The 26,562-nt window shown below is 40.7% G+C and overlaps 1 protein-coding gene across 1 annotated transcript in view; it reads left to right on the top strand.

The window, feature by feature from the left end:
* The first annotated feature begins 19,219 nt into the window (after positions 1-19,219).
* Positions 19,220-26,562, top strand: part of LINGO2 (leucine rich repeat and Ig domain containing 2) — a 456,232-nt gene continuing 448,889 nt past the window's right edge. Inside the window, exon 1 of the mRNA XM_045020198.1 lies at positions 19,220-19,310. The gene's annotated coding sequence lies outside the window, so the exon portion shown is untranslated. The remainder of the gene's footprint in view (positions 19,311-26,562) is intronic.

The raw sequence follows: 26,562 nt of genomic DNA, 5'->3' as shown, positions 1-26,562 counted from the left end.
GGAACGGAATCCTCCACTAAAGATGGGATGTGTCACTATTCTAAAACTCTTGCAACAAAACACACCAAGCCTAAAATGGAGAGAATTGGGAAATATTTGTAGTGTTTTTTAAGACTATATCATACTTAGTATATCTATGTGATGTTACCCTGCCAGAATGCTTAAAGTTAGATCAAAAGGGATTGTTAAAAGAAAGCAGCTGAGAAAGATAAAACAATGTCCTACATTAGGAGCATTCCCTCAAACGATAGTCAGGTTCATGGTCATGAAGAGGGACTCTGCGGGTCCAGGTTTGGCCCTGGGGCTGTTTGCGAAGGCTGAGAATCTGGAGATCAAAATGCACTGATCTGATAAAAAGGTCTGTCCTACAGAGGCTGGGGGAGTGGTCAGCATATTCTGAGGCTGACTGTGGGTCAGGAACTGCAGCAAGCAGGCTATAACTTGTCCCCAGGGAGAGTGGAGGGGCATCATGTCTAAGTCAGATCTACCCAGTGGTTTGAGAGGAATGCTGTGCGTGGCTAAAACAGCAGGCATGTACATCTCTTTGTTGTTTTAAATACACTTATCGAAATAAACCATTTTGGAGAAGTTGCTTCTCTGTCACTGCATACTACCACTGCCCATAGGCTCCTGGAGGGAAACTTGTGCAGGTACCAAATTCTTTGGGACTGCTAAATAACAACATTGGGACTGCTAAATAACCAGTGGGGTTAACCCAGTGGCCTGGTCAGAGAGTGGTTGGATGGCAGGATCCCACCCCAAAGAGAAGTGGAACCATGGGTGTGCCACCTGAAAGGGTACAGGGGGACTGAGGAAAAGTCTTAGTGGGGACAGGGACTGTGAAGGGATAAGTTATGTTTAAATGACTGTTTGGTTTAGTTCATGCCTGCAGTTACTTTGACACAAACACCACTGAAGTAAATGGGAGTCTTTCTAGCAGGACCCAATACACACATTCCATAATATCTTGCAAGAGGCTGTGTTGTGGGTGGTAACAGCCTGATTTGAAGCCATAGAAATTTCTCACATGAGGCCCTTTTCTTATGAGACTTTGAGCCCTGTTCTGCAGACACAGAGAATTTGGGCAAGATTTTTTAAAATCTATTTTACTTCACATGAAAATGTTTTCAGCCAGCTGCTTTATTCTGTCATATTGTGGCTTTCAGTCATCACTGGACGACTTCACCACATGAAGGTTCTGATTTGCATGTCCTGTTAGAGACACCATTCAGCTGCAAATTAATTATGGAAAATAACAGAGCGGTAAAATTAAAAGTTCACAGAAACCAGCAAGCCTATTTATTATATGTTAACCTCTGTACATATTAAATGAACATATTCAAATGGTTACTATGTTTTCTCCTGCCTTGAAATGGGAGTTGTGTATATGTTGATAAATATATTGGTAGGCTATCTAGTCACATTGTAGCTTCTGAATCTACATTTATACCCTGGGCTGAGAAATGTAGTCATTCTTACAGTCGTATCCCCTGGCATTGCAACAGATATGTGTGCGCTTATCAGCAGTAGAAAGATACTGTTGTCACAAATTTGTGTTTGTGATCCTGCCAGGTGCTGAAGTCAATGGCAGGAGACATTGCTCAGCATCTTGTAAGAGATACTAAGGCCATGTCTACACTAGAGCACTTACAGTGGCACAGCTGTACCACTACAGGTGCGCCGCTGCAAGATGTCCTGTGCAGCTGCTCTATGCCGACAGGAGAGAGCTCCCCCATCAACATAAACTACCCACAAAGAGCGGGCAGTAGCTATGTTGGCATAAATTATATCACTCGTGGGGGGGGGGGTGTTTTTCATACCCCAGAGCAACATAAGTTATACTAACAAAAGTGCTAGTGTAGACGTAGCCTAAGCAATTTACTGGTTTACCCTGATCCTGCCACTAAGCTCTGAGTGGATCTTTACATTTGTGGGGTGTTCTCAGTAATTGCTTAGTCTGACAGAGGCTGCTCCATTCAGTTTCTGAATTCTAAATGATCAACCTTGTATAAATGGGCTTCTGCAAAGCATAACCACCAGTTGCAACTAGCTCTTTCCAGAGCCTCTTAAAAGAACAGTTCTTCAGGTGCTTGCACATGTTCTTTCCCCTGTAGGTGCATGCTTGCACCATGCAATTATTAGAGAACTTCTTCCCTAAGTGGTACCCGTCAGAACGGAATGAGCTCTTTCTCACCTCATGCCAATTCATGCTGATATAAGAACCCCCTGAGTTTCTTCTTATTGCCAGTGATGGTCTAAGATCACTCTGATGACCAGTTATCGTAAGTGCTTCCATCATTTGTCTGTATGTATACCCTCCTGTTGTTAGGAATTGGTTAGTTTTAGCTAGATTTACAGATCCATTAGAATTGGAAAAGGTACAGAGAAGGGAAAGAAAAATACTTGGGGGTATGAAACAGCTTCCATATGAGGAGAAATTAAAAAGAGTAGACTCGAACTAAGTGTGTTCAGACTTTTTAAAAAGATGATTAATGGAGGATATGATAGAAATCTATAAAATCATGAATGGTGTGAAGAGAGTGACTAGGGAAATGTTATTTTACTCCTTCACATAACATAAGAGCCAGGGGTCACCCAGTGAAATTAATAGGCAGCAGATTTAAGACAAAAATAAGCAAGTGCTGCTTCTTCCAATCCAGTCAACCCGTAGAATTCATTGCCAGGGGATGTTGTGAAGGCCAAAAGTATAACTCGGTTGGAAAAAAAAATTTGAGAAGTTCATGGAGGATCGATCCCTCAGTGATTACTACCCAAGATAGTCAGGGATGCAATCCCATGCTCCCGGTGTCCCTAAACGTACGACTGCCAGAAGCTGGGACTGCACAACAGGGGAGGGAGCCAATCAATAATGGTCCTGTTCTTTTCATTCCCTCTGAAGCATCTGGCACTGGCCTCTGTCAGAAGACAGGATACTGGGTTAGCTGGAGCATTGGTCTGACCTAGTGTGGTGATTCATATGTTCTTAGAGTAAAAACACACCTTCTACCCTAGTGAAGTAAAGGCATTAGTTTGGCAAAATTAAACTCTGTGTTTGTTTTAAAAAAAATTGTAAAAGATAACTTTCTACAGACTACAGAATAGTTTTAATATTAGCTTCTCTGATGTAATAGTACATAGAACTTCCACCACATACATCTGTTTGATTTAGTTTACACAGCCATTAAGCAGGTGGCTTAACACCTTCTTTAGAGCAGGTTTTTGTTGTCTATCTTGGCTGTAGTGCTATAATGAAGAGGAGTACCTACAGTATTTAGTAGGAATTGCATGCTTTTTTGCACTGTGTGTAATCTTGTGAAGGGTAAATAAATGGAAACTATTGAGTACATGATACTGACATAACACAGTCCCTAAATATGCATTAGTCTGTAGCTTCCCAAGTAAATATGCACTATAAAAAGTCTCCAGCACTTTCAGTTTCAGCTTGTAAACAAACACAAATATTCGTTGTTAAAAAAGTACTAAAATAGTACTAACAATCCATCATAGCAATGTGAAACCACCTTATCACAGCTTCTTCTGGCACTAGTTACTACAAATCACTGACTTTGGCCCCACTGACTTCAATCCACAAAAGGAAGTTTTCCCATAGTCTCAAAATGACCTCAATCAACCTAAATGGCACAATGAGGCTGACATGGACAATCAAGCAAATAATATCACTTAGGAAAAAAAACCAGCCCTTAATTGATAGTTACACAATGGCACCAAAGGAGTAGTTATAGACTATTATGAAGCAGTGAATGCATATTTTGGAGGTCTGCAATTATGGACTATCATGTAATTACATAATGACACCAAATGATTAATACAACTTTTCTGTCCATAATTAGGGTTTTACTCAGTGGACCAGAATGGACTCTTTCTTCAACTCCATAAACATTTTATTTTGATATTGCCTTTTAATGTTACAGTGATTAAATATATTCTCAGACATATCTTAAACTCTGGTCTTAAAATCACATACTTTAAAAAAAAGATCAGATTTATAATCTGACCGAGGCTCACACTCACCTCTCACCACACATCTTTGCAAATGGGAAGAGGCAAAAAGTTCTTTATGGTTGGAACTTAACTATTGTACTGCCCAATATAATGAGGAAAAAATGTTCTGCTCTGCTTGTATAGAAGACAGAAGTCGGTTAGAATTTACACCTGTGCTATTTTCTCTACTGCAGAAACAGATATGTGGCAAAACTAAGGAGGCCTTCAGCTGTTTGAGCCTGATAGTAGTAGGCAATTGCAGTTGTGCTGCACTCATTCTTGACATCTTTTTCTTCTTCCTTCCCTTCCAGTATGAAGCTTCCTTTTTAAGTTAACAATTCTACATTAAATAAATTCTCCTGGTGAGGAGTAAGAGGGTTCTACACTGTAAAATGGAAGTACATCGAAAGCAAATATTTCAGCATTTGCTCTTTGTGACCACCGAGCTTTAAGTTCACAGTTATTGACTTCTGGTCTCAAAGGACCTTATTAGCTCTCAGCTCCCAATAGATGTGGATCTTTACAAGTTTTCCCTTCTAGAGATACTGTTGTTTTTGTTGTCTCTTAAATGATAATGGCACTAACAAAAACAGAACTGTCAACATTTATAAACAGTTTACTGTAAAATATTGGCACTTTGTGCCTGAAATGGGAGAAAGAAAAATGGATCAACATTTTTCTCTGTATGTTTATAAACGTGTCCTCTTTATTTATTTTGCTGAGGATTTTCTCTCCCTCTCACTACATTAAATTTGTGGAAGACATGGGCACTTTGTAGATATAAAATGATAGTAAAAGAAAGAGTGCAGAATAACCACTAGTTTGGGGTGGGTCTGCTTTATTTCTCAGTGGTCTGTCTTGAATTTTGCATTCTCAGCTGTGACCCACTGAGGCATGGTGACACCAGAGTATTTCAGTGTGTTGAAATTACTCAAAACACTTCACTTTGAGTCATTTCGGTATTGAATGGTATTACCCTATTGTATACACATAGCCTTATGGGACTGGTAGCTCCAGCCCCCATTCTTTCTTAGGGGACAGGCTCCATGAAAGACAACATTCCCCAAATGTAATACAGGGACTTGCCTCTGACCCAGCTGCAGTGTGTATCCTGAGTGTAACATGACTCTGGGTGCATTACAGGAGATATAGCTGGGCCAGGGAGCCTGGCTTATAAGGAAGAATGGGGTTATCAAACTCCTGAATTACAGCTCCCATGAGGCAATGAACCACAATATGGACATGCAATTTAATGTTGAAATGACTCAGCAGAGTTTGGGGTTATTTCAACAACCCAAAATGAAACATTACCATTTTGGAAATGTCTATCTTTCATCTTAGTTCAATATATTGAAACATTTCATTATTTCCAAATCAGAATGCCTTTTTGTTCTACAGAATTTTTTTTTTCATCCTGATTTGGGATAAAATGGGATGCAAATTTCGCTCAGCTCTACCAAGAATCATAGCCTTAACCTATCCCTCAGTTCCTTCTAGCTACCAGAATGTTTAGTCAGAACTCCTCTATCTTCCTCCAGATGCTTTTCCATCAGCCATGCTTTTCTCCTAATTAAACTGTTTGCCTGGTTTCTCCTTATAGTTGGAAAAATGTAGATAGTGTGGCTCACTAGACAGCAACATTCAATCAAATTCAAACCCAGACTCAGCATAGATGACCATGAGGACCCCAGTTTCCTGCTGATTAACATAAGATCTCTGGTCAATAAACCTGTCAACATTGGCAATCATCAGTGACTCACCAACCTATTCTGCATCATACATGTCTAGCTCACTGTTGCCACAGGCCTGTTGTTAATTCAACCTCCTACCCCAGAATATGCTTGCTTCATCCTAGAACCAGGGAGGACATGTGTTACGTAAGAGCAGTCCCTACTGGGCACGAATGCAGGAAAAATGCATCTGAATCAAAATTAGTCCAGTGTATCCACTTAGTCTTGTCTCTGAACTCTCAAATTAACATTCAATAAAGGAAACTTCTCCTATTACAAAGATCTGGTTGGACAAAGAGCAGCAGAAATAAACACCTTAAATGAGTGATACTCAGACTGAAGCTCGAGAGCCACAAGTGGCTTTTTAATGTGTCTACTGCGGCTCTTTGCAGAGTGTGATATGAAAACATTGCAATTTAATTATTAACCAATCAGGATGCTTTAACTATGTTATTAACCAATTGTAGTTGATAAAATGATAATACTTAGTCATTTTGCTGTAAGAATATATATGAAAACTATATATGAATACATAGTACTATAGTAAATTGAACAATGAATTAACCCAACTGTGGCTCTTTTGGGTAATATTGATCTTGGCTCCTGAGCCACTGAGGTCTGAGTATCACTGCCTAAAATGAATAACACAATTCATGGGAATTATCCCATGAAAATTAATGGGACTGTTCATGTGAATAAGGATTGCTTATTAAGTGAAGGTTTCTGGATCAAGACCTACACTTGAGTCTATTTTGGACACCATAAACTGTAGTGTCCTGCAGTATAGCCCCGAGTCAGGAAAGTGCTTTAAATACATTCTGAACCTTGAGCATGTGTGTAGTCCTATTGATTTTAAGGGAACTATTCACATACCTAAAGTTATGCACATGTTTAAGTACCTTACTGAATCAGGACCTTAAATTTGGTATGTGAAGAAACGCATGACTTCAAAAAAAAATCCAATGTTAGCTTTCAAGTCACAAGAACTAATGAAAGATTGATTTGATTATTTTATATTTTGTCAACATCTGGTGAATTCTTATGTGATAGAGCTCTTTATATTTAGAGTTATTATGGATGTTTATACTTAGATGCAAATATTCCTGACTCTAAATGTGTTATGGAATACATTTCATCATATTCAGTGATGTACAAGTCTGGCTAGGATAGGTTCATTAAAATAATCATAGTAATTTTGTTATGTTCATTAGATGTGCTTTTTTACCTTGCTTTTATTCTCTCCCCTTTGCAGTTGTATCCATTTGTTTAATCTATGATCAAACACCAAGTAATGTCTTGACTTAGATGGTCATTTTTTCTGTTGCCAAAATTACCTGCATTGCAGCCATGTGATAGATTATGTATTGTGTTCCCTAAAAGTTCCTCAGACAATTCTCTGATGGTGTAATTTGATGGAGATTGATTAGCTTCAGTGTTGCTGTGTCAATTTACACCAGCAGAAAAAAATTGGTCCTATGGTAGAGGTTTGAATTGTGTATGTTTCTGGTACAGACTGTCAGGTAAAAAAAACATTTTTGGCCAATATATTAAAAAATAGGTGTTTGATGCTAGTCTCTTAAACCTATATGATTTGGGCACCTAAATAAGAGGCCTGGTTTGAAAAAAGTTAAGTATTCAGCAGTGCCAATTGATTTTGCAGAGGAGGGGTTGGGTTTTGTTTGTCTGGTTTTTGTTTTTTAAAAAAATTGCCCATTGCAAATTGATAGCCTTTGTCTTATTGGCATCTGTCTCCTATTTTCACTTCGTTCCGTCAGAGGTACCAATATTAACATTACCCTTCTCCCCTATTTTTTCCCACTATTTCACCCCTGCACCTTGAATCCCGTCACTGTCTCTCTTAAGTCTCTCCTACATGGTCCTGTAAATCTTGTTCCTCTCTCAATCTTGTTCCTCTCTCGATCTCTTCTCTCACTTGTTCTTGCTCCCTGTCCAAATATCCTTGCCAGTCCTAGGTCACCTCTCCAGGCTCCCTATCCCAGTCTCAGTTTATCCACTCAGTCTTCTGACATTCAGCCATTCCCGGTCCCCTCTGACTCCTCATCTGATCTTAGTCTTCCTCCCCACAATTCTTTCCTGGCTCCTTGCCCAGCCAGTCCCTGTCTCCCCCACATTCTGGTTCCCAGTAGTAGTATCCCCTTTGCCCATCCCCAGGCACCTTGTCCCTAACTCTTCTCCCTCCACCCAATCTGGTTTTGGTCTCCTCTACATTTGAATGAGGCAGATTCCTTCTCCTCACTGCCTGGGTTCCAGGAGGGGAAGCAGTGTCCCTGCTCTTAGCTCCAGTGCCCAGACCCAGCACAGTTCCCAACCACAGTTGCAGGTTAAGTATAGCTCTGCTTCCTGCAACCCTAGGGCTGGAGCATGCTCTGTGTGGACAGAATCTGGGATTGTAGCTGACAAGCTCTAGCAAGTCTCTACTGAGCATGTGCAAACAGCATTTTTTTTTCAAAGGCTTATAAATTGGCCAAATTTGGGCAGATGTTCATTGGTGATAAGAGGCATTTCTTTTATTACAGAAAGACCACCACCCTGCCAAATTTCAAATTCCTGCTCCAATACCTGGAGCACTAGAGTTCTGCAAAGAAAAGGCCACCAGGATTTGTTAACTTTGGCACGTTACCCTATTTCCCCTCACTCATTCTTGAAGATGGCTGAATTCACTTAAAAATTTTTACCAAAAAATGAGCCCAAGGCAGACATACAGCGTGTACAGTTGTCACCCAAATGGTTAAAATTTGGCAAAGTTATGAGCGGCTGAAAATGGGAAATGTTGGGCAACCATAACGGGTGGATGCACCAACCCTACCTAAAATATACACTGCGTATTCACTGTAGGTTCCATTAAAATTAGTACATATAAGGAACAGATGAAGCACATTGTGGTTATCCAAACAAATGTGGGTTTCTAGCTGGCAAACTTTTTTCTTTTGTTAAACAAATTTCTTCCCCAGCACTGATGTAGTTCTAAGTGGTTCTTTAACTAACAAGAACTTGTTCCATTTCTTAATGATAGAACCACTCCCCACAAGCTGGGCTGGCACAAGTGGTCAGCATACACGCAGCTTATATACACGGTCTGTATCTCTCCCCTTCTTTCTTTCACAATCTCCTCAGTCTGTAAAGAATCCAATATTAGTTGAGACTGAGCTGAATTTTGCGACCCATGGACCAGTTTCTGATACTCTTATTTGCCCCAAGTAGCATCTTACTCCACAAGTAGTCCCATTCAGTGGCACTATTAGTGGAGTGAGGTGCTACTCGATAAAAGAAAGAATATCCAAATTATTTTTTTAATCTCTTAACAGCCCTGTCATCTGTTTGTTATATCTCATCAGACTGAGAAAATCTTACACCAAATTATATAATTTGAAATGAATGTTCTGTGTATTGAGCTGATATGTAATAGACACACATGACAAAAAAGATTAAGATAAAGGGTGAAATCCTGTCCTTGCTCAAACCAATGGGAGTTTTGCCTTTGGTTTCAGTGGGCCCAGGATTCCACCTTGTATGTCTAGAATCTCCGCTATTGATATTGGTGGTATTAATATGTATCAGTCATAGGGGAAGAGATGGTTATGGTCCGCTTTGTATAAATTATAATGTGGACTTTTAATCCGTTAATTAAAATAAGAAAACAGTATTGTGAAAGTCACCCAAGGAAATGAGTTCAATGTCTTTGAGCAGTTTTTGTTCATTTTCTGGAATAATATGCTCTAAATAGCCTCAGTGTTTTCTCTGGACATCTACAATTGAGAGTACTAATTGGAAGAAGTAAATCACCAGTTCAAATGATCTCAGCAGTGCTGGATCAAAGTTTGTTGACATTAATGAAGTATTTATCAATCAAACGAAAGCATACTGGAATTCAATCAAACCAGCCCCAAATATCTAGTTTACTGTTCAAGTAGAAAATATTGCCCACTCATAGCAAGTCTGCTCTTAAGATAATGTCAATGCAATTCATTTATTGACAGGCTATTTGTTCTCCATCACAAAGCCAATTTTGATTTAAACCAGAAATTGCATACAACAGTGTATGGATGTCATAGACCATTGATCCTTAAAAACGAAAACAAAACAAAAACCTACTTAGAATTGTTCTCCACTGCATACTAGACAATATCAAACACAGATTAGTTTATCTTATCTTTCTATCACATATGCTTAGATGGTAGTCTTTGTGCTTTGGGGAGAATGTATTAAATGAAACATCTGGCGTTTAAGGAGATGTTTTGATTTGCTTCACTAGCTGTTCCAACTCCAAAGTATGAATGAAAAAATATTTCTGTCTAGAGCTCTTAACCTGAAAGTGACATTGCCAAAAGGCATGAAAAAATAAATGTATTGATACTCACCTCAAGACTATATTCCTATCAAGGTTATCAAACCTTTGTGATAGGAGCTCAATTTCCCAGTCTGGAGACAAAGATCACAGGTTCTATAAACACAGCCAGTTAAATTACAGTACAGACACATTTACGTGCAGATGTCGGGAGTCAAGCTGCCACAACCACGTGTTAACGGACGACTGGTTAAGAGAGCCATGCTGAAATATCTTAAGATATCTATATATAAATGTATCATTTTCTAGGATTACATACATATTCACAGCATACCAAATACTGCAGGCCTATCTGTTAACGGCACTTTGCAAGAATTCAAATGTATAATCTAATAAAAAGATTATTACTACTACACGGGGTGAAAGTAACTCAGGACACTTACCATTAGGGGCGTGGGTGGCTCTTGCCCCCAGAAGGAGCGGGGCCTAGGGTGGAAGGGGCAGGGCTAGGGGACAGCATCCCCCAGCCAGCCCTTCCAGGCTGCCTGATCCATGCCGCCCAGGATTCCCGTGGCAATTTAAAGGCCCCAGGGCTCCAGACGCCGCTGCAGTGGTAGCGGCATCTGGAGCCCCGGGCCCTTTTAAATATCCGGCCTTGGGGCAGCTGCTCCCTTTGTTCCTGTCCCCCACTCCCCCCATTGGCAGCTGGGGGGGTGCAAAACCGGCATGGACCTTGAAGCGCTGCAGGGTCCTTTGCCCCGGCAGCGCTTTAACATTATTGCGCCTCTCTCCCCCCACCCCTCCCGTCAGCAGTAAAGACATACAACACGTTTCCACTCCGCACTTCATGTCAGTGAGTTAGTGAGCAAATCTGTAGCTACATAGCAAGTTCCTGTACCGCATGTTAATGAGTCTCGCGTGTTAAATAGGTAGCACTGGGAGACATGGCACTACCGCGCGTTAAGTGGATTCGTGCATAAACGTGTCTGTGCTGTAATTACCTCTGCATTATATGCCTTCTATCACTTGTAACAAGTGCAAAACTAAATAGCTTTTTCTTTAGGATGACACAAACATCTATTAAGATCATCTTGCTACAGTGATAGTTCTAGATTTATATTGCTAGAAGACAACAGTTGCATTGCTAGTAGACTTCTATTGTGTAAACCATTAAATTTTGTGTGCGCGAGTGTAAATATAAGTATAAAATGGTGAGTTACCTTTCTCCGTAGACGCATCTTTCTTTTACTTTAGAATCTGCATCACTTTATCTGGTTAAAGAGGAGGGGGGAATCTGTAAAGTGAACTTCATGAATTGAATGCAGAATGGCAGAGAGAAAATGTCCAAAGAAACTCAAATTTGATTGGTTCAGAATAGACCAGCACAACTTTTGTAAAGGGAAATCATATCTCACCAATATATTGGGAATTATTTGAGGGTGTGAGCAAACAGGTGAACAAGGGTGATCCAGTCAATACAGTGTATTTGGACTTTCGGAAAGCCTTTGAAAGGTCTCTCACCAAAGACTCTTAAGCAAACTAAGCAGTCATGGGCTAAGAGGGAAGATCCTCTAATGGATCAGTAACTGTTTAATAGGTCAGTTTTCACAATGGAGAAAGGTAAATAATGGGGTCCCCCAAAGATCTGTATTGGAACTTGTGCTGTTCAACATATTCATAAATGATCTGGGAAAAGAGGTGAACTGTGAGGTGGCAAAGTTTGCACATAATACTAAGTCCAAAGCTGACTGCAAGGAGTTATAAAGGGATCTCCCTAAACTGGGTGACTATGCAAGAAAATAGCAGATGAAATTCAATTTTGATAAATGCAAAGTTTTGCACATTGGAAAAAATAATTCCAACTATACGTACAAAATTGATTGGTGAAAATAGCAGCTACCACTTGAGAAGGAGATCTTGGAATCATTGTGCATAATTCTCTGAAAACATCTGCTCAGCAGCAGCAGTCAGAAAAATTAAAACAATGTTAGGAACCATTAGGAAAGAGATAGATAATAAGACAAAAAATAACATAATGCCATTATCTAAATCTATGATATGTCCACACCTTGAACACTGTGTGCAGTTCTGGTTGCTGCTTCTCAAAAAAGAAATATTAGAATTGGAAAAGGTACAGAGGAAGGAAACAAAAAATGATTAGTGGTATGGAACAGCTTTCATATGAAGAGAGATTTTAAAAATTAGGACTGTTCAGCTTAGAAAAGAGACGATGAAGGGGGGGCGATATGATAGAGCTCTTTAAAATCATGAATGGCATGGAGACAGTGACTAGAGAAGACTTATTTATCCCTTCTCGTAACTCGAACTAGGGGTCACACAATGAAATTAACTGGCTGCAGGTTTGAAACAAAAAGAAGGAAGTACTTCTTCACAGAATTCACAGTCAGCCTGTGGCACTGATTGTCATGGATTGTTGTGAAGGCCAAACAAGTATAACTTGGTTCAAAAGAGAATTAGATAAGTTCCTATAAAATAGGTCCCTCAATGGCTATTAGCCAAGATGGTCAGGGATTCAATCCTATGCGCTGGATGTCCTTAAAGGTCTGACTGCCAGAAGCTGGGATGGATCCACTCAATAATTACCCTGTTCTTTTAATTCCTTCTGAAGCATCTGGCACTGGCCGCTGTCAGAAGACAGGATACTGGGCTAGATGGACCATCAGTCTGACCCAGTATGGCCTGTCTTATGTTCTTATCAAAGAAGCTGTGAGTGTTGTAATTTCTTACTGGTAACTCCTGTGGATGTAAATAGTGCATTGTGGTGATGTAATTAAGCACTGCTGATGGCACTGACAATTATTAAATATCTAGTTGCCACTGTTTCAGGGACATAGCATAGGTGAGTGATGTTTCAACCTCCCAAGGCCCAATCGGGAACAAAAATGCCACTTGAGGAACACAAGAAAAGTAATATTATAAAGAGCTTAAAATGATGCAAGATCTGTTATTTTGCTTAAATATTATAATACAAATTTCCTGGGTCAATATTTCTTGTTTAAATAATTTACAGTAATAGAAGGGATATCTCAGCAAGTTTGTGCAAGACAGGTAAATTTGGGACTGTAATGAGGGAGAGGTGAGAAGTATGAAACACAGTAAGCAGCCAAGTACAACTAATACTCATGAATATTATTACAGAGCAGATACAATGTCAGTGTAATTGTATTGGCATCCTAATGACTCCTGTATGTGTCGTTACATTGTCAGTAAAGGTTTATGAGATGGACAATAATGCCATTAATGTGTAAGGGCTCCTTCACAATTGGAATATCAATGCAAATGTTGCTGCTATGTGTCAACGTCCCCTGGAAATTGAAGTATTACGCTTACAAACTATGATAAAACCAAATTGCCTTACTTTGTGAAAAAGTAGCATGTGTTCTAGCTGCCTTTCAGAGCTGCTATACAGTAAATAAATAGGTCATTTTAAAAACAAAACATTACACCTGGTAGTAAGTGCCAGGAGAGAGAAATCCACTACTTAAAATTGCTTATTGGCCAAATGTATAAGGCCTTATTCTCATCTTGATAGCATTTCTGTCTATATGTAGCATAGTACTTTTTGAATGCTGCATCTGATCAGTTCCACAATTTTAGGGAATATTCTAGGCATCAATGGCCAGAACCTTATTGATTTTTGTGTGACAACTTGAAGATCAAAAGATAGAAAATTAGGGATACTGACATCTGTTGATGGCATCTGTTAACACTGAGAGAGAGAGAGAGAGAGAGGAGTGGGGGGGGCAATATCCTGAAAGATCTTACTGTTTTTGAGTATTATTGTGAGCTGGGATTGTATGTAACCTCTCTAGAGGGGAGATGTGACAGATTTGAGATCTGGGAGTTCAAAGGACTATGCAGAAAATGTGCCAGACAAGTATGGACTTTGGGGACAATAATTAAGTGGATTTTCTAGGGAGAGGTTAATGCAAATTCCCTAAATTCTATTTATGCAAAAACCCAGCCTTTTGAAGCTACCCTCGAGAAGAAGGTGATTGTCTGTTGATTACCTATTATAGAAGACCAGGATCAAAAGTCTGAGCTGTATAAAGAAATGTCTGACCTGCTCAGACTTTGTTCTGTTTTTGGATCTAAGACATGTGAACTTGTAACCACAGGGATAGTCCAATTGTGGGTTTTAAAGGACTAAAATCTACCAGAGTCCTAAGCTGGAATTTGAGGTGATTGCTGGTAAGCTTTTTAGTATGTGATTAGGTTCTTTTATTGTTTTAATGTTTTCTCTAGAATACTTTTACCTGAAGAATAAATGTGCTTGCTGTGTAGTAACTTATAACTAATACATTGGTCATAGTCTTTGGAGAGAAAGCAAAGTGCAGGCACTGGCCTATTTAGGCAGTTGGGCTTGCTGGGGATATCCCAGTATAAATCAGGGAGCTGTGCAGCCTTAAAATCGTCGTTCAAAGGGGAGTGAAATTCAGGTCTCTGCTTGGGGTAGGTGAAGGCTGGGAGCCGGTAGCCTAAAGTGGATGTCTTTGGTGGATCATGGAGGGGGAATACAGATGCAGTTTCCTTGAAACTATGACAAACCTCTTGCAGCATAACAATCCGTTCCTCTTCCTAATAGGGTTTAACATGTTTACACCCTGAATGACAAAAGGGAAATAATTGCTTTCTCTACTGGAAGCAATGGGGAAGATACTCAGCCAGCACATGCAGCCAGAGGGAGAAGAGAAAAAGTCTTCTTTCCTTCCTCCTTCCTAACATCCTGCTTCTCAAAGTCCGCTCCAGGTGGGGAAAAGAGAACACCAGTCATTCACGTCTGACCTCTCCCTTGCAGTCTGGGGAAAAGAAAGGTGCTTTGTGAAGGAGTTGGGGCAGGAGAGATGCACAGAGCCTCTGGCATGGTGTGGAAAATGGGGGACCCTGGGGAGTGGAGGGGCACACACAATCCTTGGTGGTAGGGAATTGAGATGCATTGGTATGGGGTGAAGGGAGCCACACACAGCTTCTGGCATTGGAAGGAATCGGGGAAAATGAGAATGAAGCTACACACAAAGCTTCTGGCATGGTATGGGAGATGGGACAAATGAGGAAGAAGGTGGGAGGGGTGTTGCAAAGAGTCCCTGAAAAAAGAGGGGGTGGAAGCATGGCCAGCCAGGAAGCTTGTTGGTCAGACTGGAAGGATGCAAGGAGTCCTGGTGTGTGCAATCAGGTGAGCTGAAAGAAGCAACAGCCCATTAGTTCCTAGTGAGCACTAACTCCAAGCAATAGGAAAACCTCCAAAATATATAGTTGATGCTCTTGAACCGGACAGATCCTGTCTTCTCTAGCTGTCTTGATATTTATAATGCATCCGTTAAAATGGTATATAGGTGTAACCAAAATTATAAGAAACATTTCTATTCATATGTATATCAGGTCCATATTCTCCTTTTTGCCTAATGAAGCAGTGACTAAGGTGTGTATGGTAAAGATGTTTTTTAATTTTTATTTACGGTAATGTAACTTGCAATTTTTAGGGAGATTATTGTTCAAAGGCTAATAAAAAGAGATGAGTCTTATTAAAGTCATGTGGGGTTTTTTTGTTTGATTTTTTTTTTTAACTTGACATAGGATTCATTAGTTTGTCTCCAGCATAGGATTTGGGTATAGCTGTTCTGCATATTTGTAGGGTTCTGGTTGTGTGCATTTGCTAATTGTTTTTGGTTGCATGTCTCTGCCTTTACGACATGTGTGATAACAATTAATGGTTTATCTGTTGGATTTACTCATGCTTACATTACACAATTACATTTTTATATCTTGCTTGCTTTCAGGTTTTGTTGAAATTAATTAGCTTATTAGTTTTCATTATTTTGAATTAGCTTATTTTTAAATTGGGGAAACGAGTTATTCAAAGATTTTGAATGATGGGCACACCTGTATCCTTCTGCATGAGACTACTATAAACTGAAATAACGGTACCTAAAGCAATAGCACTCCTTCTTTAAGAATGTGCAATTACAGATAACACAGACACACAGATTTCAGGACCAGAAAGAGCCTGAGGCACAAAGATTATGCTCAGGTACAAAAAATACAAGAGTATTATTAGACTTAGGATCAAGCAGACTAATTTCTTCTCAAGTCGTCTTTTTATTTTTTTATTTTTTTTTGAAAACTTCTTGGCTGTGGTTGGCTCAGTGCATGTCTCACTGAGATGGGAGACCTTCCTGAATGAGGATTTTTTTTCCCTTTGCTTTTTTGTCATAACTAATCCTATTTGTGCAGCTAATGCATAGAGATTATAAAAAGGAATATTTCAAGAGTATAGTAGGTTGTTAAATAATTTAAGCAGTAACTGGTATTTGTCAAGCAATGTTTACTTTGGATTAATATCCCTGCAGCAAAATAACACTGGATGTCAGGTTCAGCATTAATTAAAAGATCATTAGTAGTGATGGATGCATTTCAAAAGGTTTAGATAAGCATCAGAAAGGCTAGATGTTCATGCAAAGTTTATCCAAATTGCCCTGAGCTATCTCCCTGACTAATCCTTTCCTTAGGGTAATACCCTCTAGGAAGAAGCTGGATTCCCATTCCTGGTAACTTTTCTTTACAGAAGACCATGCTGACTTCCTTGTCTGCTACTAGAAGCAGTTGGATTGGCAGGAGTCAACTGTTCTGGCACCCTGCTTCTTGAATCCTTCTGAAATTGAACTAAAATCTTCAGAATTCTTAGGCAATATAGACCAGATTTTTTTTTTCATTTTCTGCCTCTTCTGCACTTCTTATGCACAGACAGAATTGCCAAAATATTATTATTTTTTTATTATATGCCAGCAATGTACATTGGCCAAACTGGACAAAAGAATAAATGGACACAAATCTGACATCAGGAATTATAACATTCAAAAACCAGTAGGAGAACACTTCAGTCTCCCTGGTCACTCAATAACAGACTTAAAAGGGGTAGATCTTCAACAAAAAAACTTGAAAAACAGACTCCAATGAGAAACTGCAGAACAGGAATTAATTTGCAAACTGGACACTATCAAATTAGGCCTGAATAAAGACTTGGAGTGGATGAGTCATTACAAAAACTAATTTCCCCATACTAATTTCCCCCTAGTGTTACTCACACCTTGTTGTCAACTGTTTGAAATGAGCCACCCTCATTACCACTACGAAAGTGATTTTTCCTCTCTTGGTATTCTACTGTTAATTGAATTGTCTTGTTAGCACTGACCCCCCACTTGGTAAGGCAACTCCCATCTTTTCATGTACTGTGTATATACACCTGCTACTATATTTTGCACTCCATGCATCTGATGAAGTGGATTTTAGCCCATGGAAGCTTATTCCCAAATACATTTTAGTCTCTAAGGTGCCACAAGGACTCCTCGCTGTTTTTGCTGATACAGACTAACAGGGCTACCACTCTGAAAATACCATTAGAATCTGTTCTCAGGACACTTGTATAATCAGAAAGAGAAATGTATTGGAAACTGCACAAGGAGGACTGGTCTCATTAAATTTCTCTCCTACATTTTTCAGTGTACCACTACATAGTTGCGTTTAGCTGGGGGAAGCGGGAACTGAAGTCACAACAAGCAGGATGAGTGTGGAACTGTCAGTGTTGTCCTCTCAAAATAATAGGTCAGATGATACATTATACCTCCTAATCCCTGCCTGAATTAAATGATAAATTCATTAACAAAATGTCCTCATCCACTTTTCTAACATGGACCTCAAACCCTTAACCAAACTGTAAATGTAGTAAAGATATTAAGAAGTGGAGCTCTTGAGAGATCTCCATCACCATCATAGAAGAGCCACCTCTTTTTTCAACAAAACCACTTATCTCTCCATATACAATCACCCAAACAACTTCACAGCTGCCATTCCACTATTAGTGAAAGAGCGTAATCTATGGCATCCATGCTCCAAAGTACAATGTATGTTGATTAAGGTACCCCATCTGTTTGTAACTTGCGTAATGACTTGCATACTACACCATGAATTAGGTGAATGAGAATATGGGATCAGAATGATGACTGATTATGGAACTCCTAACAACTTCAAATTTCCAGGCTTTAAAACAATTGTTATAACTGCCACCTCCTAATGTTGATTTAATTTAATTGTCATTTTTTGTAAACTTGTTCATAACTTTGTGTGTGTGTAAGATTATAATGGGTACTTCTGATTTCCTCTCTTTCTCTATTGCCTGCCTTAAAGAAAGACTGTGTGTCATATGTCAGATACCTCTTCAGGGTCTTGGACCAGTTTGTTCTGAGTGCTCAGCAGTGTAAAAGACTTGTGTTCTCCAGGCTCATTTCCTTAATATCTAGGAGAGGCTGAAAGCCACAAATGGCATATATTGGTGAAAACTGTAGAGTTAAAGGGGCTGGGTGAGAATTACTTTCATATTTTGTGTGTGTGACAAGACAGAAATAAGTCTTACAGGCAGATGAACATTAATAATAGCCAGATGTCAATTTAGAAGGGACCTAGGTTATTGTACAATCTATAACTGCTTCATTCTCTCTCAAGTCATTCGGGAAATAAAAAACACTTCAGTACAAAGTCACTTTTAGACTCCATGAGCATCTCTTTTCCTCTCTGCCATTAACTCAGTCTTTGACCTTGAGCAAATCACCTCTGTACTCTGTCATTCTCCCTTTGATGTCAATGGGAAGGCCCCAATTTTAGTTTGGCATGGGTGCGTGGGTCAGGCCCTTAAAGTCTCCTCGCCTCATTTACCCCATCTGTAAAATGGGGGATAAACAATACTTTTCTGTCTTTGAAAAGCACTTTAAGACAGGTGGATGAAAAATGCTATACAAATGCAGTGTATCATTACAGCTAGAGAACTCATAACAGCTGTAGTTAAGGTCGCTGAAGTGTTTCTATTTTTCTAATCAGAAATTGAAAATTATTCTTGCTTACTAGTTAGTGTTGCTGGTTTTTGCAGTGCTGTAGCTCCCCTCCCCCCCCCCCCCCCAGCTTCTTCGCTTGTGTATTAGCCTCTTAGATCATTTACCTCAGCAGGAATGTTCACAGGTCTGGCAAACTGCTTCATTTTTTTTTGTTTCTTCTTTGTATAGGGGCCTAATATGTTGTGAAGGTATATTTTTCAACCTGGCTATCTTTCAATAAAAGCATCACCACTTTAAAAAACTGACTGCTAGTGAGATTTCTAATGTGATCTCCCTCTTTTTCTTTATAGTAAGCAAGAAAGACCTGGGAGACTTTTCACTGAGCTGTTTTCTTTCCTGCTTTTATCAATGGAGTCTGAATCTTACAAGGTAAATGTTCCATTTTAACTGACAGAATTTTAAAATTCAGTCTCAGATTATATGATTATAGTATTTTCAAGGCATTGAAGTAGAAGGAAATCTTCATTGTCTTGAAATGCATCTATGGTTTCATCTTCCCTCTGTATATAGAGGCCTTCTTAATTCCTGTTAAGGTATATGATTATTTTCATGCACTGTATTAAATACACAGGATTTTTCTGAAGAGTGTGGGTGAGATTTTTCAAAAGCATTGTATTGGCTTAACTCAACTGCCTTTAAAGACCACGGGAGCTTAACAATGGACTTCAATGAGAGCAGAGTTAGACCAACAATGGGAGTTTTTGAAAATCGTGTCTTTTATGCACATAGAGAAAACAAATTGATTTCAAATGCATTTAATTACATATGGAATTACAGTTTACATTGTTTGGCACTTTTTATTCTTAGGCAGGCTGTTTGCTACTCTCTCCCTGTCTTATTCTGTTCAAATGTCCCAAATTCCTTATTATTGGGTAAATTGTAAAACTAAGCTGCTGAGTTCCTGTCTTTTAATTTATAATTTTACATATAGGGACGTGAAAAATTATTCGAGACAAAAGCTAAATGTTTTTTAAAAAATCCAATTTTCTGGATTTTGAAAAATACCTTAATTCTGGTGGTATTAGTGGTTAGTTTTGTTTTTGTTATGATGAAAAACAATTTTGATGGCAAAACCAGCTCAGTTTCTCCCAAACCTCCTTCCTCACCTTGAGGGAAAATCTGAGCAACAAGGTCTAAAGTTACATCTATTCTGTTTCTTTTCTTGGAGTCTTTGCACCAGCACAATGTCCTCCCTTGATATATTATTTTCAGGTTCCATTAGTTTTCTTTAGACAGTGACATTAATTCCCCAGCTTCCTGCCAGTGAATCTAGCTATTCTACTCGTGGTTAGAAGAGGTTTTTAAAAGCTTTTATTATGCATTTAAAAAACTGAATAGGAGGCTGTGCAAGGGCAGCTCTTGATTCACATTTATAAACTCAATGTTGAGCTGGAGAATCTCTCCCTCCTGACTTGAAGGCTGCTGTGAGCAATATCCTAAAAGGTAAAATAGGCCTGTTTGAAAAACAGAATCAGCAGCCTCCATTGGCTCCCAAGATGGGAGAGTGAGTATCCAGCTCCTCTGCATTTACTTAATAAGCTGAATCCCAAGACTGTACAATTTAACATATTGCAGTTCTCTAATAGAAAGAGGAAGAGGTGAATCATCCTCCGCCGTGAGTGAAGTGCCGCAAGGAGATGTGGGTGGTGATTCTAAATGGAAAAAAGGTGTAGCATTTCTCTTACAGTGGAGGCTGATGATTCCACTGTTTAATGTAAATATTGAAGTCAGAGCTTGACTCTTACTGCTGCTGTTTCACCTCGTAGAACCTGTAAATAATAGACAACGTTTGGGAAAGATCAGATGTGGTGGTTCTTCGTGTGTGGCTAGACACTGGTTATGGTGCTGAAAAGGTGTGAGGTGGTCCTATGCCATGCAGCCAGAAGGGGTCAGTGCCCCCCTTCCCAGGAAATATTTAAGGTGGATTTTGATGTTAAAACCTCCTCTGCCATCCTGTTGTTGGGAGGCTTGTGTTCAGGAGAATGAAGGGGGAGAGATGAGGTAGGAAAGTAATTGTCAGTTGACATTTAAAGTCCTGTTTCAACAAAACAGATAAGCACTCAACTTTAAGCATGTCTTTAAGTCACATTTGACTCAATGAGATTTCAGCATGTACTTAAATTTTTGCTCCATAACGATACGTGTCTTCACTGGGGCAAGAAGAATTACTGTCAAGATGATGGGTAAAGTTTTCAAAAGTGCCTAAGTGATTTTCTATCCACAACTCATGTTTGCTTAATTTCTATGAATAAAGCATATTTCCGCCTACAGGAAAACCATTGCAAACCCCTCTCCCCCAAGAAAAGTTATTAAATGAATCAATAATATTTGAAATTGGGATTGATGAGGAACAGGCCAGAAAGGGGAAAATAAAGCATGCAAATATTTTTGTTTTTATTAAGTAAGATAAACAGTATTAGAACATTAAATTGGCTAAAAAGTATAGACTATCCTTTGACTTGAAACAGTTGAATTTGGAGCTTCCATTAGCTTCTGGGTGTCATGTATGGGGCTGTGTATCCAAAGCCAGTATATGGCACTATGCAATTTTAATTAAAAAATATTGGTGGTCTATTTTGAGTGGTCAGTAGGGCATTATCAAGGGACATGCATTAACATATGATAAAGATGTTCTGATCTTCTGCCACATCTCTGAATCTTCCATTCTGGTGGATAAAGTGTTGCAATTTGATAATCGGACAGTAATTTGGGGCTATTAAGAGATTAAATTATCTCCTTTCTTCTCTTCCTTGAAAAATGCCCTACCATCCTCTTGAACAGTTACTTTTTATTAATAGATTTGGATTATCTTAAACTAAACATCTCTTTCTGCTGTGAATGTGAGGTGCATAAGCTATCACATTTGTTGATCTGTATAAAAATAATTACCTGATCTTCTAAAAGTTATCTCTAGGTTAAAATTAGATTCACAGAAGAAATACATAGGCGAGGTTTTTAATGTCTCTTTTCACAAGACCACGGTATCTACTTTGTTAACAAAGAAAATGTCCCATTCTGTTCTTGGGTATCAGAGCACATACCAATGTTTTTATCTTGAACTTCACTAAGGGCTCATCTCTTATGCTAAATAGCCCCTTACTCCATAAATAGTCCCACTGAAACCAATGGTATTTTTCAACGTGAACATCAGTAACAGTCAGTCCCAATATGTTTTTAAAGGATCACCAGTAAGGCACCTCAGCCAATCTGTGAGCAGACTCAAACCGCAAGCAATAAGCATTCAGTACTTTACAAAGTGAACAGAGCTTCTGTCATAGCGCTTACTGAACACCGACACCAGAAAAGTCTTCACTATCATGCACTGTACTTCTACCCTGTTTGACACATTTTAGGAGGTCTAGCCCTGGATGTACTACTATTTCTTGTTTGCCACTTTTGTTATTTGGGATTGGTGACTTTTATAGCCTTCCTCTGAAACTCATGATCATTCACCAGGCTCTGGTACAAATTTTTCTCGCTAAGGTCACCTGATATCTAGTTCACATATCAAATCTTTGGTCTCCCACTTGGTCGTCTTTCACCCACAATCATTGCCAGAGCTATTCTACTTATGTAGTTCTCAGATTTCCACTGAATATGCACATCCCAGAATAGCCTAGTCTCCTTCAATTTGTCTTCAATTGAAGCAACTCGCATTAAGCCCCTTTCAGCCTCATTTTGTTTCCATGTCTTCTATGCACATGCCACATTTACTCTTCTCTTTGAGACCTCATGTAGCTCCACACTTCCAGTCAGCATTTCTGCATTGCATCTTGCACACTTACTCAGCTTACTCACTTGGTTCTTTAGTTTTAGCATCCTATGACCAGTTAGAACAGTCAGGCAAAGCTGTTGTACATTGCTTGTGGGGAACCCAACCTTCTGGGGTATGCTTGACATGGACATCAGTGCACATGAGCTTATCTGTTGGATAAGTTTTACAGATCAGATGTCCAAGCCTGACTGCTTAGGCTTGAAATTGGAATTTGCTTCTCCTAGGTGAGCTGCCTGCCAAGACTAATGAACCTCACCTCCCCAGACAAGACTTAATTTAAGGAGGTCTTTATTCACCTTGACATACTCCATCATAGGGCCTACATAGCATTTTATAGAGGTACCCACACAACCAGCTGCCCACCAAGTTCTGCTGAGAGAAGTCACCAGTTGGTCTGCAACTGCTTACTGAATATTCTCAGCTGTCCTGCATATCTGCAGGACACTTCCCTATGCACCACCTGGGGACGTGCCCAGTGGGAGCTGATTGGTCCATCTGAGGCAGTCCTGTATGTGTGATATTGAAAGCTCTTCTGGTGTTGGCCTGTTTGAAACATACCTCTACAATAGTGTTTTCTTTCCATGCTGAAGTCCAGAGTCAGCATTCTACAATGGTTTATATAGTGGTATACGTTAGTCATTAGGCACAAGATGGTCAGACAATCAGGACAAGCAGCAAAGTAGACTAAATTGCTCAGCTAAGACACCGTGTGGATGTGCAAAGCAAGTATAACTCTGCTCATCTGCAGAGGGTGAAAGAGGGGAAGGTAACATTCAAAAAGTGTGGCCAGCCAAAAACAGGGCAATTAAATGGTAAGATCTAGCTAAGTCTGTTCTGTGCAGGTAGGGCTTAAAAAGACCTAACAAGAGTTGAGTGCACTAAATCCCACTTTCTCCATTTTCACAGCAGATATCCCAAACATTCCTGGCAACGCAGAGAAAGGGCTACTGGCCCCTTGGCATAAATGAAAAAAAAGAATCACACTTTGGGACAGAAAGCGTAAATGTTGCTGGGGAAAGGAGGGAGAAAGTAGTCTGTACGTCTGCTACTGGGCAATTGGTTGGCAACAGTAATGCTAGAGATGTACCACTGTGAGAGTGGTTCTTAAACTTCTGTAGTGGTGTTCACTTTCACACACAAGCCTCTGAGTGCACCCCCCCTCTAAATTAAAAACAGGTTTTTCTATATTTAACACTATTATAAATGCCGGTGAGGTGGAGTTTGGGGTGGTGGCGGACAGCTCGTGAACCCCAGGTAATAACCTCATGACCCCTGAGGGGTCACAACACCCAGTTTGAGAACCCCCTGGCTGTAGCTGAATGGTGCTCTATACAGCAGTGATCTGGTTAGCACTCCTAGCTAGATACTAAGGGCCAGATTCTATCCGGTGCTTGCACTGGGACAAAGTCAAGGTGAAGATGAAAGAAACACTGTAATGGACAGGCAGATTTCCAGTCCCTGTCCCCAGGAGATTGCAGTGCCACTCTGATCCTGCTCTCTGGGTGTGTGGGTGTGAGTGGGAGGGGACACAATGCCCCACTGACAGACGCAGAGCCATGGATTCCTTCCTCCCAGGCATCAGTCAATGGAGTTGGAAAGCAGCTGGGGACAGGGCTGGGTTAACCTTGTGTGGGTCCCTATGTAGTCATTATGGGCCCCTTCTGAGTGTGGGCCTGGCGCAGCACCACCATTGGTGCTGTAGTAAACATGGTTCTGCTGAGATGGGGATGAAAACCGTTATTCAACCCAAAATAAGAAATTTGAAGCCATGCTTGATTGAGACCGCCACTCGGCTCATATGGAACAAACTGGACTAGCATCAATATACCCAGAATATTATTGAATTTGGTTTATTTATGTGGGAGGGAGGAGTTTGTGAGTTTTGTCTTTTTTTGTTTAAACACATGGCCTGCTTGGGGACCTGAACACAAGTATTTAATTAGCACATTTATGAGCCATATTAAGCACTGATGTAGCAGTCAACAGAGTTGACTCCACCCAAAGTTATGTTTCGTAAATACATTTTTTGAAAGATGGATTTTCAACTTTAACTTTAAACGATGTTTAAAAATCTCTTTAAAAATTAGTTTCCGTAGCCTACTCCCTTTGTCTCATCATCTCATGACTTTAAGTGAAACAGTAAAGTTACTGGGATGGAGTATGGGGAGGAAAATTGCAGGTGCCTGTCTTTTGCAGGGAGAAAGGGCCACTGAGACAGACAGACAGACACACTCTCTTACACTTTACCACCACAATCCAGCCTCTACCTCAGCCTTCACACCTGGGCTCTCCTCCCTCATCCCCCTACTGTTCCTCCCCCACCCACAATTGGTGAGGGCTCTAACTGGGGGTGCGGGATCCAGGGTGGGGCCAGAACTGAGAGGTTCAGGGTACAGGAGGGGGCCCTGGGCTGGGGCAAGGAGTTGGGGTGCAGGATGGGATGAGGGTTTCAGCTGGGTGTGTGGGCTTTGGACTAGGGGCTTGGGATGCAGGATCCAGGCTGTGGGGTGGGGCCGAGGGATTTGAAGTGCGGGATGGGGCTGTGGGTTGAAGCAAGTGGGTTGGGGTGTGGGGCTCTGGGGTGGGGCCAGGGATGAGGGGTTTGGGGTGCAGGAGGGGGCTCTGGGTTCAGTGTGGCTCAGGGCTGGGGCTGGAGCATGGGCTTACCTCAGGTGGCTCCCAGTCAGCGGTGCTGTGGAGCTAAGGCAGGGGGCAAGTTTACGGGCATTTCAACTGGTGGGGGGTGGCAGCCAGACGCACTGTCACCGCCTCCCCCCGGCCCCGAGGGCCACAGACAACCAACCTCCCCCGCACCACTGCTGATGGTGGCCGAGGACACACACAGACATTTGGGGTGAAGCTGCAGGGTAAAGACAGTGCCCAGGAGCCTGTAGCTGGGCATCAGGGTTGCCAGGGCCTGCATGCTGGGAGTCACAGCACTGCTGCCGCAATGAGTGGTAAAGGTAAGGTAATAGGTAATAATTGGAGATATACCAATCTCCTAGAACTGGAAGGGACCTCGAAAGGTCATTGAGTCCAGCCCCCTGCCTTCACTAGCAGGACCAATTTTTGCCCCAGATCCCTAAGTGGCCTCCTCAAGGATTGAACTCACAACCCTGGGTTTAGCAGGCCAGTGCTCAAACCACTGAGCTATCCCTCCCCCCGTGGTGGTAAATCATGTGAGGAACAGGATAACATAGACTCTAAGGTCAGAAGGGACCATTATGATCATCTAGTCTGACCTCTTGCACAACGCAGGCCACAGAATCCTACCCATCCACTTCTATAACAAACCCCTAACCTATGTCTGAGTTATTGAAGTCTTCAAATTGTGGTTTGAAGACCTCAAGCTGCAGAGAATCCTCCAGCATTTATTCCTGTTAGTATTTCAGTGCTGTAAGGCAAAAAAAAAATGAGTCTTTGCCCAAGTGTACTAGCAATATAAAGATCTAATCCTGCAAACCCTTGGTCACATGAATAGTCCTCACACACGCGAACAGATATTAAAGGAACTATTCACATGAGCAAAGGATGCAGGATTGGGTCCTTAATGAGATAGCAGAGGAGCATACTGGGAGAATAGTTTTGAATGAGTACAGCTGATGTACTCCTATATTAGGTGGCCTGTACTGTGGCCAGAGCTGGCTCCAGACACCAGCAAAACAAGCAGGTGCTTGGGGCAGCACATTTCTAGGGGTGGCATTCTGGTGCCGGCCATCATAGCTGCCGACTCCAGGGCATGGGGAAAACGTGCCCCCGCCGCCCCAGCTCGCCTCCGCCTGCTCCCCGGAATGCGCCACTGCCGCTCTGCTTCTCTCCCCTCCCTCCCAGGCTTGCAGCAAGTCT

Source organism: Mauremys mutica, chromosome 6 (genome assembly GCF_020497125.1).
Source record: "Mauremys mutica isolate MM-2020 ecotype Southern chromosome 6, ASM2049712v1, whole genome shotgun sequence".
In the NCBI taxonomy this organism is placed as follows: Eukaryota; Metazoa; Chordata; order Testudines; family Geoemydidae; genus Mauremys; species Mauremys mutica.
The sequence above is the reverse complement of the archived record's forward strand: the minus strand, read 5'-3'. Positions and strand labels throughout refer to the sequence as shown.